Raw genomic sequence first — 19,944 nt, 5'->3', positions numbered from 1 at the left:
CCCCCTTTCTAACATCATTTTAAATTGTTTCTCTAGATCTTGATACACAAGTCAATTGAAAGGTAAAACAAATATTCTGGATAAAAACATATGGATGCTTTGGGATCTATTTGACATATTTAGGCAGACAGGAAAATGTTTCTAATAAGGACTTGAGATATATTGTACAATGTCTTGATTTATGAATTCTAACTAATGTATTACATGTTTCAGTTGTTCCAATTTGGTTAAATATTTTATGAAATTGTTTAAATCTTGCCCACCTCCAGGCTGTTGTTCTCCCTGATTCAGTTTTATGCATCTGGCCCCTGGAAAACACCTTCTCATCTGTTAAGTCCAGCTGTTACATCCTGCTTGTATCTAAGACATGTCATATCCTCACTCAACTTGAATTAACCACCTCCTCTCCTTGTACTTTTTAATTTACATAAAAGTCTCCTTCTGAATGGTAAGTTCAAAGAAAACACAGAATATATCAAAGTATCACCCCTGCCCCAGCAACTGTAATAGTTAGTGTCTGGTAGATGGCCAAATGAATATTGGTTGAATGAGTTAAAATAAAAATACAGTGTTAAGTTCATATACAGGGATTTTGAAGCCCTGTATATGAAGTATATACTGATCCAGGGATTTCTGGATCAGTAGAGTATGAGAAATGATTAGAAGACAATTACAAAATTTCTGTCTTTTTATTTAATAATTTACTCTAGAATATCAGAAATATTGTAGATAAGCTGTAAGTTCACTAGTATGAATTAATAATTAAAATCTTAAAGGAAACTGAATAACATAGAAACAAGATTATGATTAAAGTATATTAAATGGCAGCTTAAGTGAAGCATGTTAATATTTAATGCAAAGAACTAAAGGATGGATTTAAAACCTAGATACCATGAGATCAAAAGTGCTTATCTATGGTCCCCACCCCCACACCCCCACCCCCCAGTAGCTCAGTCGGTTAAGCATCATGATCTAGTGGTTCCTGATTCTGAACCCTGTATTGGGCTCTGTGCTGACAGCTCAGACAGAGCCTGGAGCCTCCTTCAGATTCTGTGTCTCCCTCACTCTCTCTGTCCCCTTCCCTCTCACACCCTCTCTTGAGCTCAAAAATAAACATTAAAAAAATTTTTTTTAAAAAAGTGCCTATCTATAGACTACTGCTTCCTTCATAGTTCTCTTTTGGAAATTAGACAGTAAATCTTATTGTTGTGGTAGTCATGGTTCTTTTTTTTTTTTTTAACGTTTATTTATTTTTGAGACAGAGGGAGACAGAGCATGAACAGGGGAGGGGCAGAGAGAGAGGGAGACACAGAATCAGAAGCAGGCTCCAGGCTCTGAGGCATCAGCCCAGAGCCCGACGCGGGGCTCGAACTCACAGGCCGTGAGATCGTGACCTGAGCTGAAGTCGGATGCTTAACTGACTGAGCCACCCAGGCACCCCGATAGTCATGGTTCTTAATACATTTCTCCAATTACTGAGCTTAATGATGAACTTCTGAGTGTTCTGATTTATAATCTTTGGGTTTTTACCAACCAGCTCCCCAGATCTGTCATAGTTAATTTGTAGCATTAAATTATAAGAAACTAGTACCATTTCTTAATGAATTAATTGCTCTAAATTATACTAATGGAATCACCAAAAATTATATCAGTGTGCCAGGAAGATGCCGAATTTGCCAACCTAATTCTGATGTTTTAATTAAACCTTACTAGACTTGCTTTAAAATCGATTCCTAATAATGGGAGGCAATATTTATTCATTCTGTCATTTATTCATACCTCTGTGGTAGTCTTCCTAGGTTACCACAATAGAATGCCATGGATTGGGTGGCTTAAACAACAGAAATTTTTTTTTTCTTTTTTTAATCTCATGACTCTGCAGGCTAAAAGTGCAAGATTCAGATGTTAGTAAGCTTGGTGTCTGGTGGGTCCTTTCTTCCTGGCTGCCTTCCCACTGAGCCCTCACATGGCCTTTTCTGTGTGCTTGAGCTCTTGTGTTTCTTCCTCATCTCATAAAGATAACAGCCCTATTGGATTAGACCTTTACTCTTAGGGCCTCATTTAACCTTAATTACCTCCCTAAAGGCTGTCTTCAAATTCACACATACCAAGAGTTGTGTATTCAACATATGAATTGGGGTGGGGGGCAATTCAGTCCATAATACTTGTTAACCAAGAAAGCCTTAATGTGTTTCTGTTTGACTTAAGACAGACTTCTTGTCTTCAGGCCTGACCTCCCTCTTAGAGCATTTACTTTAGAAACTTACAATTTTGTAAATCTTTCTCTAGCTCTTTGTGATATACATCTTTTTAAAAGCCTCTTGCCAGTTTTATGGACCCAGGAATGTCTTTCTCAAGGACTGGATAGCCATCCCTTTGAAATGTAATAATCAAGCAAGACATTATCTTTATCTCCCAGTTTCTATGGGAAAGTAGGAGCCTAACTTCAGTGGGTATCTTGCTCCAAGTTGTAAAATTACCTCATCACAAAGACATGAGAAAGTTTACTGTTCCTTTGGGTAAAGCCAATTAACAAACATAGATGACCTACAATCTACCCTTGCCCCACCCCACCATCCCCTGTAGACATATTTCTAAATATTGAGGAGTACCTCTCAGTGTTTGCTTACTGTTGATCAACATAGTTACCATTATTTTTATTCATTACTTGTTCCTCTTGCATCTTCAACTTTTAGCAGAGATATTCTTTAATCTTAGATAAATGCTTTAGAACTCCTTTTAGTGAGGGTAGTTTTTGTTTGTCTGAAAATATCTTTATTCAGCCTTATTCTTAAAATAGTGTTCTGCTGGGTGTGGAATTCTATGCCAACAGTTATTTTTCTTTCAGACTCTCCATTGTCCATATTTATGGGGGTCTATTTCTGGGCTCTTTATTTTGTTCTGGTGATCTGTTTGTTTCTTCTTTCACCAGTTCCACACTGTCTTGATTACTATGTATGTAGTATATACTAAAATATGTATATATCTTATATATACTATATGTATACATATATGTGTATGTGTGTCATATATAGCTTTGTATTACATCTTGAGGTCTAACTTTGTTCTTTTCCAATATTGTGTTGCATATTCTGGGTTTTTTGACCCTCCATATAATCTACTGACAAATTGGTTTGTCAGTATCACAAAAATAACTTTTTGGTATTTTGATTAGGATTGCATTGAATATATAGATCAAGGGGGAAAGAACTGGCCTCATGACAATATTAAGTCTTCCTATCCATGAACATGGAATATCTCTCCATTTATTTAGTTCTTTTAAAAATTTTATTCATCCGAATTTTGCAATTTTTTTCATATAGATCTTGTACATGTTTTGTTAGATTTATATCTAAGCTTTCCATTTTTAGTGTGTTAGCATAAATGGTATTGGGTTTTAATTTCAGATTCCACTTGTTCATTGCTGATGTGTAGGATAGTGATTGACTTATTTATTTTATTTATTTATTTATTTATTTATTTTATTATTTTTTTTCTCTGCTTTATTTTTTTTAATTTTTTTTATTTTTCAATATATGAAGTTTATTGTCAAATTGGTTTTCATACAACACCCAGAGCTCATCCCGAAAGGTGCCCTCCTCAATACCCATCACCCACCCTCCCCCACCCCCCCGCCCCCCATTAACCCTCTGTTTGTTCTCAGTTTTTAACAGTCTCATGCTTTGGCTCTCTCCCACTCTAACCTCTTTTTTTTTTTTTTTCCTTCCCCTCCCCCATGGGTTTCTGTTAAGTTTCTCAGGATCCACATAAGGGTGAAACCATATGGTATCTGTCTTCCTCTGTATGGCTTATTTCACTTAGCATCACACTCTCCAGTTCCATCCACGTTGCTACAAAAGGCCATATTTCATTCTTTCTCATTGCCATGTAGTATTCCATTGTGTATATAAACCACAATTTCTCTATCCATTCATCAGTTGATGGACATTTAGGCTCTTTCCATAATTTGGCTATTGTTGAGAGTGCTGCTATAAACATTGGGGTACACGTGTCCCTGTGCATCAGTACTCCTGTATCCCTTGGGTAAATTCCTAGCAGTGCTATTGCTGGGTCATAGGGTAGGTCTATTTTTAATTTTTTGAGGAACCTCCACACTGCTTTCCAGAGTGGCTGCACCAGTTTGCATTCCCACCAACAGTGCAAGAGGGTTCCCGTTTCTCCACATCCTCTCCAGCATCTATAGTCTCCTGATTTGTTCATTTTGGCCACTCTGACTGGTGTGAGGTGATATCTGAGTGTGGTTTTGATTTGTATTTCCCTGATGAGGAGCGACGTTGAGCATCTTTTCATGTGCCTGTTGGCCATCCAGATGTCTTCTTTAGAGAAGTGTCTATTCATGTTTTCTGCCCATTTCTTCACTGGGTTATTTGTTTTTCAGGTGTGGAGTTTGGTGAGCTCTTTATAGATTTTGGATACTAGCCCTTTGTCCAATACATCATTTGCAAATATCTTTTCCCATTCCGTTGGTTGCCTTTTAGTTTTGTTGGTTGTTTCCTTTGCTGTGCAGAAGCTTTTTATCTTCATGAGGTCCCAATAGTTCATTTTTGCTTTTAATTCCCTTGCCTTTGGGGATGTGTCAAGTAAGAAATTGCTGCGGCTGAGGTCAGAGAGGTCTTTTCCTGCTTTCTCCTCTAGGGTTTGGATGATTTCCTGTCTCACATTCAGGTCCTTTATCCATTTTGAGTTTATTTCTGTGAATGGTGTGAGAAAGTTGTCTAGTTTCAACCTTCTGCATGTTGCTGTCCAGTTCTCTCAGCACCATTTGTTAAAGAGACTGTCTTTTTTCCATTGGATATTCTTTCCTGCTTTGTCATAGATTAGTTGGCCATACGTTTGTGGGTCTAGTTCTGGGGTTTCTATTCTATTCCATTGGTCTATGTGTCTGTTTTGGTGCCAATACCATGCTGTCTTGATGATGACAGCTTTGTAGTAGAGGCTAAAGTCTGGGATTGTGGTGCCTCCTGCTTTGGTCTTCTTCTTCAAAATTACTTTGGCTATTCGGGGCCTTTTGTGGTTCCATATGAATTTTAGGATTGCTTGTTCTAGTTTCGAGAAGAATGCTGGTGCAATTTTGATTGGGATTGCATTGAATGTGTAGATAGCTTTGGGTAGTATTGACATTTTGACAATATTTATTCTTCCAATCCATGAGCATGGAATGTTTTTCCATTTCTTTATATCTTCTTCAATTTCCTTCATAAGCTTTCTATAGTTTTCAGCATACAGATCTTTTACAAGTGATTGACTTTTTGTATATTAGCTTTGTATTCTGCAACCTTGTCACAAACACTTAGGAGTTCTAGGAAATTTTTGTCATTTCTTTCAGATTTTCTGCGTAGGTGATCATGTCATCTGTGAACAAAGTTTTATTTTTTTTCCTTTGCAATATATATAGCATTTAATTTTTTCTTATCTTTTTTATTAACTAGGACTTCCAGTAAGATGTTGAAAAGTAGTGGTGAGATGGAACATCCTTGCCTTATTCTTGATCTTAGTGACAAAGCTTCTAGTTTCTTACCATTAAGTATGAGGTTAGCCATAGATTTTTAAAGATATTCTTTATCACGTTGAGAAAGTTCCCCTCTATCCCTGGTTTACTGAGAGTTTTTATTATGGAAATATGTTTTCAAGATATTGAATGTACATCCTCCAAATGTTATTTAGACATGAGAATATCAAATTTGGATTTACTCTTGAAAATCGTTAGCAAATAGATTACATTTAGAATCAAGTTTGTGGATGTAGTCAGCTAGGGAATGGATATAGAGCTGTAATTAGAACCATAGGGTAGTGTTTAAGAGCTCTGTATTAGTAAAAGTAGAAAAGACTATGTGAGATAATAAATTACTTTCCCAATTGAAATCTCAAGTTTAGTTCTCACGTAACACAAAGTCTTTTGTAGGTTGATGGGTGCTTTCCTCCATCTGTTGACTCTGATATCTGGCCCTTCTGCATCTTGTGACACTGACATCTCACAGGTAGCTTCCAACTCATTATAATAGAGAAAGATAAGAATGGAGGAGATACATTAGGTCCTAACTGTCTCATCCTGGAAATGACCCATGTTCTTTATACCAATAGTTAATTGGTAAGGAAGCCACATGAGCCCATTCTCATTTTTCCAGCAAAATAGTCTGAAGATTACAAGGGACCACTCCTAATAATTGAAGGGCACTCTTGTCTCTATCCAAAGAATGAGCTCTGGAGTCATAATGTCAGAGTCTAAATCCTGCTTCCATTATGCATTTGCTGCATGACCTTAGACTTGCTACTTAACCCGACTGTGCTTCTGTTTCTCTGTGAAATGGGGGGAAACAATAGTACTTTTGTTCTTGAAGTTTTATGAAATTTAAATGAGTAGATATATCTAAATGAATAAATATATCTAAGTTTGTCAGAACAGTGTGTGTGGCATATAGCCATACCAATATGCTGTTGTTGTTGTTGTTGTTGTTGTTGTTGTTGTTGTTGTTGTTATAGTGAGCAGAGAAACTGTCAGGAGAATGCTCACAATTCAGATGATAGCAGAGAGAGAAAAAAAATCACTGTCAACAGAAAATTCTACAGATTCTTTTTTCTTTACCACCGTATGTCAAGTTTCCCAGAGTCAGATCACTTTTGGAATTATTAAACTCTTTCTAGATGGTAACAGGTGACTACCACCACCAGCCACAAAAATTTACTTGCTAAAGCATATTTATTCCATGTGTTCTTGTGGCCTCAGAATTAGAAGTTGTGTAAAGCAGCCTCAAAATCCTAACTTTGGTTCCCCATATTCTGGCACTGCAATAAGTCACACAGTGCCAGAAAATTCAAATTGCATTGTCTTTTATGTAAATGTACCTCCTGGAGTTGTGCAAAACATCAGTGATGCCTCTAGCGTCTATTTCCGGACAAAGGTGGGTGGACCTCCATCCAGTTCTGAACATTTCTTAGCTTTCTTAAATTCACAATAGAAAACCAAATCTGCCCCTGGGTTCCTTGTTTCCAAAGCATAAATGATAAAAAGAGAATATAACATCAATTAAGGCACTTTAATTTTTCTTTTTATTTAAAGTTTACTTATTTATTTTTGAAAGAGAGAAAGAGTGAATGGGGTAGAGGCAGAGAGAGAGAGGAAAGGAGAGAGAATCCCAAGCAGGCTCCACACTGTGGGACCGTGAGATCACGATCTGAGCTATAGTCACTTAGACATTTAGTCACTTAGACACTTATAGTCACTATAGACACTTAACCGACTGAGCCACCAAGGCGCCCCAGGCACTTTAAACTTAATTCTCAACTCCAGTCTCACAAGCAAAGAATAACATATTCAGACCCCATTATTCTCCTTCTAGGATCACCTTTCCTACACCTTCCCATATTTCTGGGTTAAGCCCTAGGCTTCCATCAGTGGTCACTATAAGAAATGACCAGAAGGGATTAAGAATACTCTTGTCCTGATGAGCACTGAGTAATATATGGAACTGTTTAATCATTATAATCATTAAATTGTACATCTGAAACTAATAAAACACATATGTTAACTAGACTAAAAAAAAAAAAAAAAAAAAAAGAAATGCCTAAGACATTGTCACACCAAGAGGAGTTTAAGGAAACAGGATGACTAAATGTAACAAAGTTTTCTTAGGGGCGCCTGGGTGGCTCAGTCTGTTAAGGAGTGTCTGACTTCGGTGCAGGTCATGATCTCCTGGTTCTTGAGTTTGAGCCCCCTGTCAGGCTCTCTGCTGACAGCTCAGAGCCTGGAGCCTGCTTCAAATTCTGTACCTCCCTCTTTCTTCCCCTCCCTCACTCACGTGCACTGTCTCTCTCTCAAAAAGTGAATAAACATTAAAAAACATAAACTAAAAAAAATAAATGTAAAATTTATCATGGATGGGATCCAAAGAGAAAAAGGACATCGGGTTAAAAAGTAAGGACATCTGTATAAAGTGTATAATTTAATTATGATAATAGTTATGTAATGTATTAGTATTTGTTCATTAATTGTAACAAATGTACCTTACAAATATAGGATGTTAATAATAGGAGAAACTAAGTTTGGGTTACAGGGAGCACTCTGTGTTATCTTCCCAAATTTTCTATAAATCTAAAGCTATTCTAAACAATAAAGTTTCTTAATAAAAAAAGAGACAAATTGATACAAAAAAAGAGAAATAACCATAGCAAATATGTTATAACATTTGTTGTAAACACAGAAGTATGTTCACATTTAACACGAAAACATTCTCTGTTACATTTCTTAGTGTCCTCTACATGAAATTCTAAGTGAAGACATTTTTTAGAAGTTACTTAAGAAAAGTTGCCTTGAGGAATTGACTCTTTTTACTTCTTTCCCTGGCTGTCAAGAACTTCAGAATCAAATACGAGGCTTGATCATAACACCTATGTTATCGCTTCTGGGAAGACTGTTTGTATTCTTCTTTTTAGTTTTTACTTGTGTTTATTATTTTATTGATTCCAAACTGGCTTGAGTCTTTTGTAGAAAAATATAGGAAGTGAATAAATCACCTTTTTTTTCCATTCTAGTCTTTTTCATGAACATTTTATTTCTTTACTTATTCATTTATTCATTTATTTATTTAATTTTAGACAGAAAGTGCACATAAGTAGGGGAGAGGGGCAGAAGAGGGAGTGAGGGAGAGAGAGAGATTGATAGATTGAGAGAAAGAGAGAGAGAGAGAGAGAGAGAGAGAGAGAATCTCAAGGAGGCTCCATGATTAGCACACAGCCCAATGTGGGGTTCAATCCCATGACCCTGGAATCATGACTTGAGCCAAAATCAAGAGTTAGTCAACCAGCTGAGCCACCCAGGCACCCTCATGAATATTTTAATAACTATTAGCAGCTGGTTTGATTTTATATCAGTTCTGATATCTCATAATAGCCTTAAGTCTGTTTTTGATGTCTTCTTTTTTATACTTAAAAATATGTCAGGAGACTGGTGTGGCAAAACCTTGATTATACTGATACTGTAGAGTAGCATATTTTAAACACTTGTCAAAGCAAAAATTGCACTGGACAGAGTTAACTGTCAGGGAAGACTTTCTTCAAGGTCCACATCATAGGAGACACAAGAACTGAGTGTGAGTTCACCTTCACTGGAACAAAGAGTGGGGAAGTCTTTTTAAGATTTGGAGATGGGGTCCTAGGCCATCTGTGTTAATCAGTTTTCCCCCAATGGAAAAGTAATCTTCATGACCAAAGGTAATTTTACAAGGTGCCCACCAAAGTGAGCCTCCTCCTTTCTCAAAGATACAGGGAGGTAGGGGCACTGTCTTCCTGAGTGTTTACATTTCAAAGAGATGGCCTCATGTCCTTGAGAAAGACATTCCTGGATTGTAAGACTGGCAAAAAGCTTTTTAAAAATTTTACATCTTAAAGGGGCAAAGAAAGAATTCAAAGTTGTATAAAGTAAATGCTGTAAATAAAGGGAGGCCAGAACCTATAGTCTGGAAAAAGAATGTCCGAAGTTTAGTCTTGCTGAGGGAAACGCTAAGGGCCTCCTAACTGAGTAAGATTGGGAACAGTCACGGGACTGCTGACTCCATTTTTTTTTTCGCAACAAAAACAGGGGTCTAAATCCTATTCCTTTGGATCTGAAGCTGCCAAATACTTGGCATCCAAATACTTTGGATCACCTGCTTTTATCACATTTCAAAATCATTCAATGATGGCATCACACTAAAAAGATATTTAATAGGAATTCTGTAGATTTAGCCTATATTTTGATGGAAGAGGAAGCGCTCAGTAACTATACTGAAAAAGATTTCAGTATTTTACACTCCAACATGACTAGTTCCTCATGTAATAACAGTGTCAAAAATAAATTTCTCACTCAGGCTGAAAGCAAATGAAAGGAAGACAGCAAGAAACAGGAGCTGCAGGAATAAAACATTTATTATTTCACTGAATGATCACTTCAGGAAGGAATATAGGCTGATAGTGATTCCTGTGATATTTGGGTGGTTTTGCCTTTTGAGGAAACCAATATGAAAATGGAAAGGCTTTAGGAACTAAAATGATACCAAACTTGATGTCTCTTTTCACTGTTTGTTGTTGATTTCTGCAGGCAAAAATGACAGGTAGAGTGATTTAAACAAAGTCCGGATGTGAATATTTTGGAAGGAAAAAGTAACTTTGTCATAATTCATTATTGCTCATTTTTTACTCTGAAGAAATCTCAGAATACAAGATGAAAAGAAAACAATAGTTTCAGAATAACTGTTGGACATGTTTTGCAGGGGACTAATAGTGTCTAATGTAGAAAATAGATTTTGGAGGCTGAATTAAAATGTAGTATGATTCTTAAAGTCAGTTTTCCTCTTAAATAAATGGTTCAATTTAGCAAAGCTATATTTAGACTTAGGTCAGAACTATTTTTTTTTCACTTAATTGCTTCATATATCCATAAGAGACATCACATAAAAAACTGGCGAAAAGGATTTACATCAGATGCAACCCTAAACTCCTTAGTCAAAACTCAGGAAACAGATTTTACATGATAGAGAGTTACATTCCCATCTACAAAGGGATGATACAAAGTGGAAAGAACATTTTGTGTCATTTTTCCCCTAGTGAGAAATGTCCTTTTTAGATTTTTCTCCCTCATTTTTTCCCCATCTGAGTGTAGGATTACACTCAGATATATGGACAACAAAGAAATTAAATAATAATAGATTACTTAGTAATGTCTAATCCTCTGCTCAAACTTCTGGCTGCTTCACACTGGGTAAATGAAAGGACACTTCAGATCATCACCAAGGTTTGGGAAAAGGCAAAATTTCCCCTGATTATAAATCAGGGGGCCTTAGCAAGCACCAAAGGTCTTTGAGGTGACATTTGTTCTCTGAGAACTCCTCGAAGTGGCTCTCAGATCATATTAATTAGTCTTCTGTTCTTATTTTTCCTGGTTTCTGCCTGCCCCTTACATGGTGAGACATTTTGGACTCACAAACCCCTTCTCATCTCTACCCACCACCACCCTTTTTGCTCTTTTCTTTTGCTTTCCACTTTATGGGTTTTCTGTGGCCTGTGGTGGGTCAGCAACTAGAGCACTTGCCCCAGGTTTACACAGAAGTTGCTTCTAAATCTAGGGCGCTTGCCTGGCTCATCTTGTAGAGCATGCAACTCTTGATCTTAGGGATGTGAGTTTGAGCCCCACACTGGGTGTAGAGGTTACTTAAACATAAAAATAATCTTAAAAAAAAAGAAATTGCTTCTAAATCTAGGGCACCTGCCTGGCTCATCTTGTTATGCATGCAACTCTTGATCTCAGGGTTGTGAGTTTGAGCCCCCACTGGGTGTAGAGGTTACTTAAAAATTAAAAAAAAAATTCTTAAAAAAAGAGAAGAAATTGCTTCTAAATCTAGAATTGTGAGTTCTTCCCAAAGGTGACAATTTCAAAATTCAACAGGTCATTCATTAGATGACAGCTACTCAAAAATATTTGAGCCCGGAGGCTTTGTTTAGACAATTTATATCCCTGGAACTACCCCTTCTTCCCAGCCATTATTTCCTGGCTGGCCTTTGTTAAGTTACAACTCAAGCCTACTTTGCTATTTCTGAGGTTAACAAATCTCTCACACTCCACTATCCTACATTTCCTTAATGGCAAATTCTGTAATTAACTTCTTAATTGTAGACTGAGCACCACCTAAATGAAAAACTGATAATCTCATTGAGAAGATAATAGAGTCTATAAAAATGAGCAAATGGCTAATAATAATTGGAGAAACACTTGTTTTTGTTTCTCTAATTTTTCTTTTTTTTAATGCTTATTTATTTTTGAGAGAGAGACAGAGTGCAAGTGGGGAAGGGGCAGAGAGAGAGAGAGAGAGAGAGAGAGAGAGAGAGAGAGAGAATCTGAACCAGGCTTTAGACTCTGAGCTGTCAGCACAGAGCCTGATGCGGGGCTTGAAATTGTGAAATGCGAGATCATGACCTGAAGCCAAAGTCAGATAGACTTAACTGAGTGGGCCATCCAGGCGCCCCATCTTTCTCTAATTTTCATGTAGTGTAACTGCAGTAAAACCAGGGAAAGGAAGCAAAAACCTAGATATGTGCATCACAAGTTCTCTGTCTTAAGTCCACTTCCTAGGACAAAATTTTTCTTCAGGATATTAACTTGGTTCAAGGAAGCTGAAATAACACAACATTGCATGTGACACCTATAATCACATTAGCATGTGTGTTGTACTTTTTTTGGTTTTGTTTTTGTCTTTTTAGTAAAGGAGAGTTAGGTATAAAGCTCTGATAAATGAAAAAATTTTCTGAGATTTCTGTGATTCTCAGTATCAGATACCAATTTTACTCTGTTTTCAGAGGACTTCAGAAGGTGGCCAACTGAGCATAACTGACCTACCTAGCTATAACCAAAGCGTGACACAACTTCTATCCAGGATGAGCGTATTTGCTCTGTTACATTGCTACATGAAAGGAAGCCCCATGGCAGTCCTAGTCCTTGCCTGGTAGTTTTAAATGGCCTTAGGTCAGACAAAAAGGCAAAGAGATTTGACCTGGCAGTGTGAAGATATCAAGTGAGGGAGTACCATGCTGAACGGAGATAGAGAAAGAAGTAAGGATGTCTTTCCTCTAAAGCTCCAAAACTTGGGCTCAAACTTTGTGTCCTGTAAGTGGGTGGATTTGGCTCACTGAAGCTGAAATTCAGTTAACTATAGGATAGAGCTTTACATTGATTGTGTAAAACATCACAGGGTCATCCAGTGGTCCTTGATTTAGTGGAGAAAAGATGCAGAAGGACCAATGAATAGAGATAGTCTAAGCATTTTGCAAGTGGAAACGTTCACATTCCAAGGACAACACGTAGGGTCTCATGTAATTATGGCTTTCATTTACTTGCATTTTCCTTTCTATCAATCCCAACGTGATTCTCAAGCATCTTCTGTGTGCCAGCTGGAGTATAAAAGGCACATTTCTCTGAAGAGATTATTTTGTTTTTGAAAAGGATTTTGTTTAATAAATTAATGGGAAAAAACTAAAAATTAGATATCAAGTATTAGGTTATGGTGTAGGGATGCAGAGAAGGAAAGCGGCTACAGTCTTTGGGAATTTGGTGTGTGTGTGGGTGGGGTGTGCGTACTGGATATTGAAGTAAGTATCAGAATGCTTAAGGGCCCATGAAATTGTGAAATTATGTCAGTTGTGTCCCCTGCAATGTGTCAATAATTTTGGGTATATATACACATTTTATAGACACTTTTTTCTGGGAAAGAAGACTCATAATTTTCTCATTCAGATTCTCAAAGTGATCTATGTAAAAAATGTTAAGAACCAACTATGGTTTTACAGTCATTTTTATGAAAAATTTTAAATAAATTACTGGAAAGGAGAAATATGTTAATTTGACAATAGAGAGGTATATTTCCCCATTTTATTTCCAGTGTTATCCATTATTTCAAGAATCAATTATATAATTATAAATAAGAGAATTAAGCATATTTAATCTATAATAACAAAACTTTAAGGATTGAATGAAGTGTTCAATAAATATGAACTCCATTTCTAACCACCCATATTTGCCTCTAATATTTATCAAATTATCCTCTAATATTTCTATGTGTGTTTCTGTCATTTTGGTCAATGCCTCTTTGTAGATAGTCAAACCATGCTTGTTTCAATTTGGTAACAGGCTGACTGATTGAAAAACTGAATAACTAATTGCATTTTTTGGTTTGACTAATTGTTTTATGTTTCAATCCTTCCTGAAATCAGCCTTGGTTCTCTGGCTAGATTCACTAGTCGTTTAACCTGTTTCTAAGTGGGAGGCAGAGAAGATAAATTAATATTAAGGGTCAGTGCAGATGGTAGGCAGAAATATTTAGATTCACTGCCCAGAGCTCTCTTATTTATCCTCTCTTCTCCATGCCAACATTATTCAACAGGTGAATCAATTTAAAATGAAAATGAAAGGCATCTTGAAAAGGAGAAATGCCATCTTTGACAGCTTGTGGAGTACATATGTGGAAGTTGGAAAGTCATTCTGTCCACACTGTTTAGATTGTGGTGCACTGTTATTTAAAAGACTTGGAAAGTATAGTTCTTCTATATTTTCTACCACACTGGTCAACTCCCCAAGATAGTGTCCAGATGATTGTATTATGGATTCCCCAAAATATTGGTCTGGGAGAAATTGTGTCAGTAAGAAAATTTAGGTTGTGTTATTAACACAGCTGGTTTTAGTTTTCTTCAAATGTGGAAAATTTGAGCTAACCATGAATGTGGGAAGAAATCATTTTCCCAAATAGAGCAACAATCAGAAGTCAATTGAGAGTTGCCTGAAAATATGGGATGAAGTCTGCTTTAAGAAAAAAGATGTGCTAACCTTATAAGATATACTTCACATCCCACATTCATAATTATGCCATTATTTTAGTATTTCAGATTTCCAGGAAATTATGGGTCAGTTTAGAACGGGCACTTGCGAACTTTGTTTCCTTGATGTTTTAAGTGGCCTTGCTGATTGATGCACAGGCTAGACTAAAGGTAATAGATTGTGGAAAAGTGGAGTCTGAGAGAAAAATTTATTTCGTTTTCTTGGCAAAGTCTGTTTCAACAATGTGTGGCCTACTTTCTTCCCTGCAAAATACAGTCTATAAGATCTGGGGTGACCCTACCAATTTAGGGATTTTTGTTTATTATATTGAAGAGGGTGGTTTCTTCCAAGCGGAAAGTGTTTAAATTATGTGTAGACATATAGATGAATACAGAGATAATATGTGTATATTAGACATGTGTTTGTGTAACAATATATCCCATTATGAGCAGAAACAAATCAGACTGTTCTGCAAATCCAGTCTAGAGGCCGGGCTGTTGCTTCTTTGAGGATTGCTATTCATCTTTTTATGTAAGAACTACTCTAAACTTTTATGTCATTAGGCTTATGAGCCTATAAACAAAAAACAGAACAAAAATAATGCCCGTTCTCCTTTGGAAACTCTATTGAGATCCCTGCTATCGCGAGAAGTAGCTAGATGTTTTTATGTAATTATGTGTCTCATGTCACTAATAAGAACCATTTAACAATGGGGGACCATGAAAATTAGTTTGGCAGTCAGAGAGAAAATGTGTTTGAATTACGAGCATTTAATATAAGATAATGGATAAATGTCAAATCAAGTCTTGGGGATATTAAATAAAAAGAAGTAGCAACCTAGAAGCTAACAGTAATAGACAATTGGGTGAAATTGCTGTGCAGGAGTTTTCAAAAATGGCAGACACATCCACTGCTGCTTATCATTAGAAATCAGATTTGTCACTCTTAATTGTAGACATAGACTTAATGCTTATTCACAAGTTTTTGAGCACATAAGTATAATTTCCCTAAAATTTTGGCTAATAGAATGGAATTGCCTTGCCTCTGGTTATAAAGGATAAGAACTATGAACATGTACGGTCACTATGAAAACTGCTATAGTATAAAGGAACACAGTGGGCTATGAAGATGGGGGACATGATGGTAGTGAGAGGATTTCTGTTTCATTTTTGTGAATGGATTCATTCAGAGCATTGTCTCATGATTAATGTTGACCAATAGCTATACTCCAGAAGGGGAAAAAAAGTGATTTTATGGATTTATTAAATCTAGATATTTTTAAGTGTTTTTAAAATAAATTCTCTTATTTTTAATAATTGTATATGCAATTATAATTTATTTTGTGAATTATATTTTATAGTATTTTTTATAAATTATATATTTTTAATTAAAGAACTAAAAAGCCTGTATATGGATAGTATATGAGTCCATGAGGGTATATTTTGGGGGGAGATCAAGCAAATGAAAGAATAGGATTGGGAGAAAAAGAAATTGAAGGGGGAGGTAGAAAGAAAATCCTGAGCATATTGAGTGATGTGGCTAGTGCATCGATTATTCAGGAGTGTGTCTTTGAGTTCATGCTCCACTGTTTACTAGTTGTCAATTCCCCTCACTGAACCTTGGTTTACTGTTATAAAATGAATGCTATTACTTAGTTCATGGAATTTTTAATATTGAATAACATATAATAATGTATCTATCTTGAAGGACATAAAAATGTGCAATGAAAGGCAGATCTACCTATATTGCCTTCATAAGTGTGGAATGACTTGCTTCTCCTAAGTGGATTTTATGGCTCCATGGTTTAGCTGGGTCATATAATTTTTCTGAAACATTGGAAAATGCCAGATGAAAGGATCCAGTGGCAGAGTGGTGCAGATGAAGTTGACTGCAGCATAATTTTCCCCCAGTGCAGAAACCTATGTCATCCAAAGTCATTTTTATGAAAATACAGAAATAGAATTGGTAGATATAGGCTGTCTTTAAAGTCATTATAAAACATTGCTTTAATTTTTAAAATTATTTTTTTACTCACTTTGTATTATTATTTTAAGTATATTTTAATTCTAGGTAAAAGAGAGAGATAGTTTAACAGTGCTTTTGATGACTTGGATGATTCTATAAGGCTAATATGTTTGTTTGGACGATCTTTCTGCCTATTACACCAAGGGCTAAATGCTTTTACTGTTTACTAGGTTCAGACTTCTTATTATTAAAGCTAAATTTTCTATCTTGTTGAAGACATCTCATTTCTTTCCTATTGTAGAGAGAGTCAAATAAGTGACTTCTCATTTCAGTATAACTAGAGATCTACTTTAAAATTAATAAAAAACAAAATTTCCCTCTTCAAATTGACCAGAACTTAACCTTATTCCATAGTTTATTTTAGCACACTCTAGCTTAACTATCTTAAATAACATGACTTCAAATATAATTACAGGTGGAAATTAAATACAATTGTGGTGTGGAATTAAAGGTTTTTAAGCCCCAATATATGTACTTTTGGTTGTGAGATGCTATTAGTTTGTGCTGTTTTCCTTTTATCTTTTAAAAGTTTAACTGTGGTAAAAAATACATCCCATATAACTAGAGGGGAGGTGGGTGGGGATGGGTGAAACAGGTGATGGGGATTCAGGAGAGCACTTGTGATGAGCACGGGGTGATGTATGGAAGTGTTGAATCACATCTGAAACTAATATAACACTGTACGTTAACTAACTGGAATTAACATAAAAACTTAAAAAACGAAGCAAAAACCCCACAACTGTAAATTTATCATCTTAACCATTTTCAGGTGTACAATTCAGTAGTGTTAAGTGTACTCACAAAGTTTTCAGCAGCTTTCCACCCTATTACAACACTGAAACTCTGAATCTGTTAAACAACAGCTTCCCATTTCCTCTTCCCACAGACCCTGCTGACTACATTCTGTTTTATGTTTCTGTGAATTTGACTACCTAAGATACCTTGTATAAGTGGAATCATATAGTAGTTTAAATTGGTATGCCCAAATATTTAGAGTTGAAAGAAAAACTTCAAAATATTTTGTCTATAAAATCACATATAATGCAGTTTGATGGCTATGCCCAGTATAGTACTGGGCAGATGGCTATTTTCATCGCAATTTGAAGAAATTTTTTTTATTTACTTTAATTTTTAAAAAAATTTATATCCAAATTAGTTAGCTTATAGTGCAACAATGATTTCAGGAGTAGATTCCTTAGTGCCTCTTACCCATTTAGCCCATCCCCCCTCCCACAACCCCTCCAGTAATCCTCAGTTTGTTCTCCATATTTATGAGTCTCTTATGTTTTGTCTCCCTCCCTGTTTTGTATTATTTTTGCTTCCCTTCCCTTATGTTCATCTGTTTTGTCTCTGAAACTCCTCATATGAAGGAAGTCATATGATATTTGTCTTTCTCTGACTAATTTCACTTAGCATAATACCCTCCAGTTCCATCCACGTAGTTGCAAATGGAAAGATTTCATTCTTTTTGATTGCCGAGTAATACTCCAGTGTGTGTGTGTGTGTGTGTGTGTGTGTGTGTGTGTATGCACACATACCACATCTTCTTTATCCATTCATCTATCGATGGACATTTGGGCTCTTTCCATACTTTGGCTGTTGTTGGTAGTGCTGCTATAAACATTGGGGTGCATGTGTCCCTTCGAAACAGCACACCTGTATCCCTTGGATAAATACCTAGTAGTGCAATTGCTGGGTTGTAGGGTAGTTCTATTCTTAGTTTTTTGAGGAACCTCTATACTGTTTTCTAGAGTGGCTGCACCAGCTTGCATTCCCACCAACAAGGCAAAAGAGATCCCCTTTCTCTGCATCCATGCCAACATCTATCATTGCCTGAATTATTCATGTTAGCCATTATGACAGGTGTAAGGTGGTATCTCGTTGTTTTGATTTGTATTTCCCTGATGATGAATGATGTTGAGCATTTTTCCATGTGTTGGTTGGCCATCTGGATGTCTTCTTTGGAGAAGTGTCTATTCATGTCTTTTGGCCATTTCTTCACTGGATTCTTTGTTTTTTGGGTGCTGAGTTTGATAAGTTCTTTATAGATTTTGGATACGAACACTTTATCTGATATGTCATTTGCAAATATCTTCTCCCATTCTGTCGGTTGCCTTTTAGTTTTGCTGATTGTTTCCTTTGCTGTGCAGAAGATTTTATTTTGATGAGGTCCCAGTAGTTCATTTTTTTCTTTTGTTTCCCTTGCCTCTGGAGACGTGTTGAGTAAGAAGTTGCTGCGGCCAAGATCAAAGAGGTTTTTGCCTGCTTTCTCCTTGAGGATTTTGATGGCTTCCTGTCTTGCTTTGAGGTCTTTCATCCATTTTGAGTTCTTTTTTGTGTATGGTGTAAGAAAGTGGTCCAGGTTCATTCTTCTGCATGTCGCTGTCCAGTTTTCCCAGCACCACTTGCTGAAGAGACTGTCTTTATTCCATTGGATATTCTTTCCTGCTTTGTCAAAGATGAGTTGGCCATACATTTGTGGGTCCATTTCTGGGTTCTCTATTCTGTTCCATTGATCTGAGTGTCTGTTCTTGTGCCAGTACCACACTGTCTTGATGATTGCAGCTTTGTAGTGTAACTTGAAGTCTGGGATTGTGATGCCTCCTGCTTTGGTTTTCTTTTTCAAGATTGCTTTGACTATTCAGGGTCTTTTGTGGTTCCATACAAATTTTAGGATTATTTGTTCTAGCTCTGTGAAGAATTCTGATGTTACTTTGATAGGGATTTCATTGAATATGTAGATTGCTTTGGGTAGTATCGACATTTTAACAATATTTGTTCTTCCTATCCAGGAGCATGGAATCTTTTTCCATTTTTGTGTCTTCAATTTCTTTCACAATCTTTCTAAAGATTTCAGTGTATATATTTTTCACCTCTTTGGCTAGTTTTATTCCTAGTTATTTTATGGTTTTTGGTGCATTTATAAATGGGATAGGTTCCTTAATTTCTCTTTCTGTCGCTTCATTGTTGGTGTATAGGAATGCAACCTATTTCTGTGCATTGATTTTATATTCTGCAAGCTTGCTGAATTCTTGAATCAGTTCTAGCAGTTTTTTGGTGGAATCTCTAGGGTTTTCCATATAGAGTATCATGTCATCTGTGAAGAGTGAAAGTTTGACCTCCTCCTGGCCATTTTGGATGCCTTTTATTTCTTTGTGTTGTCTGATTGCAGGGGCTAAGACTTCCAACACAATGTTGGATAACAGTGGTGAGAGGGGATATCCCTGTCTTGTTCCTGACTTTAGGGGGAAAGCTCTCAGTCTTTCTTCGTTGAGGATGATATTAGCGATGGATCATTCATATATGACTTTTATGATCTCGAGGTATGTTCCTTCTATCCCTATGTTCTTGAGGGTCTTAATCAAGAAGAGGTGCTGTATTTTGTCAAATGCTTTCTCTGCATCTATTGAGAGGATCATAGGGTTCTTGTCCTTTCTTTTATTGATGTGATGAATCACGTTGTTTTGCAGATATTGAACCAGCCCTGTAGGGTATAAATCCCAGGTATAAATCCCATTTGGCGTGGTGAATAATTTTTTTAATGTATTGTTGGATCTGGTTGG

The sequence above is a fragment of the Neofelis nebulosa genome, chromosome 4, assembly GCF_028018385.1.
Source record: "Neofelis nebulosa isolate mNeoNeb1 chromosome 4, mNeoNeb1.pri, whole genome shotgun sequence".
Taxonomy (NCBI): domain Eukaryota; kingdom Metazoa; phylum Chordata; class Mammalia; order Carnivora; family Felidae; genus Neofelis; species Neofelis nebulosa.
The sequence above is the reverse complement of the archived record's forward strand: the minus strand, read 5'-3'. Positions refer to the sequence as shown.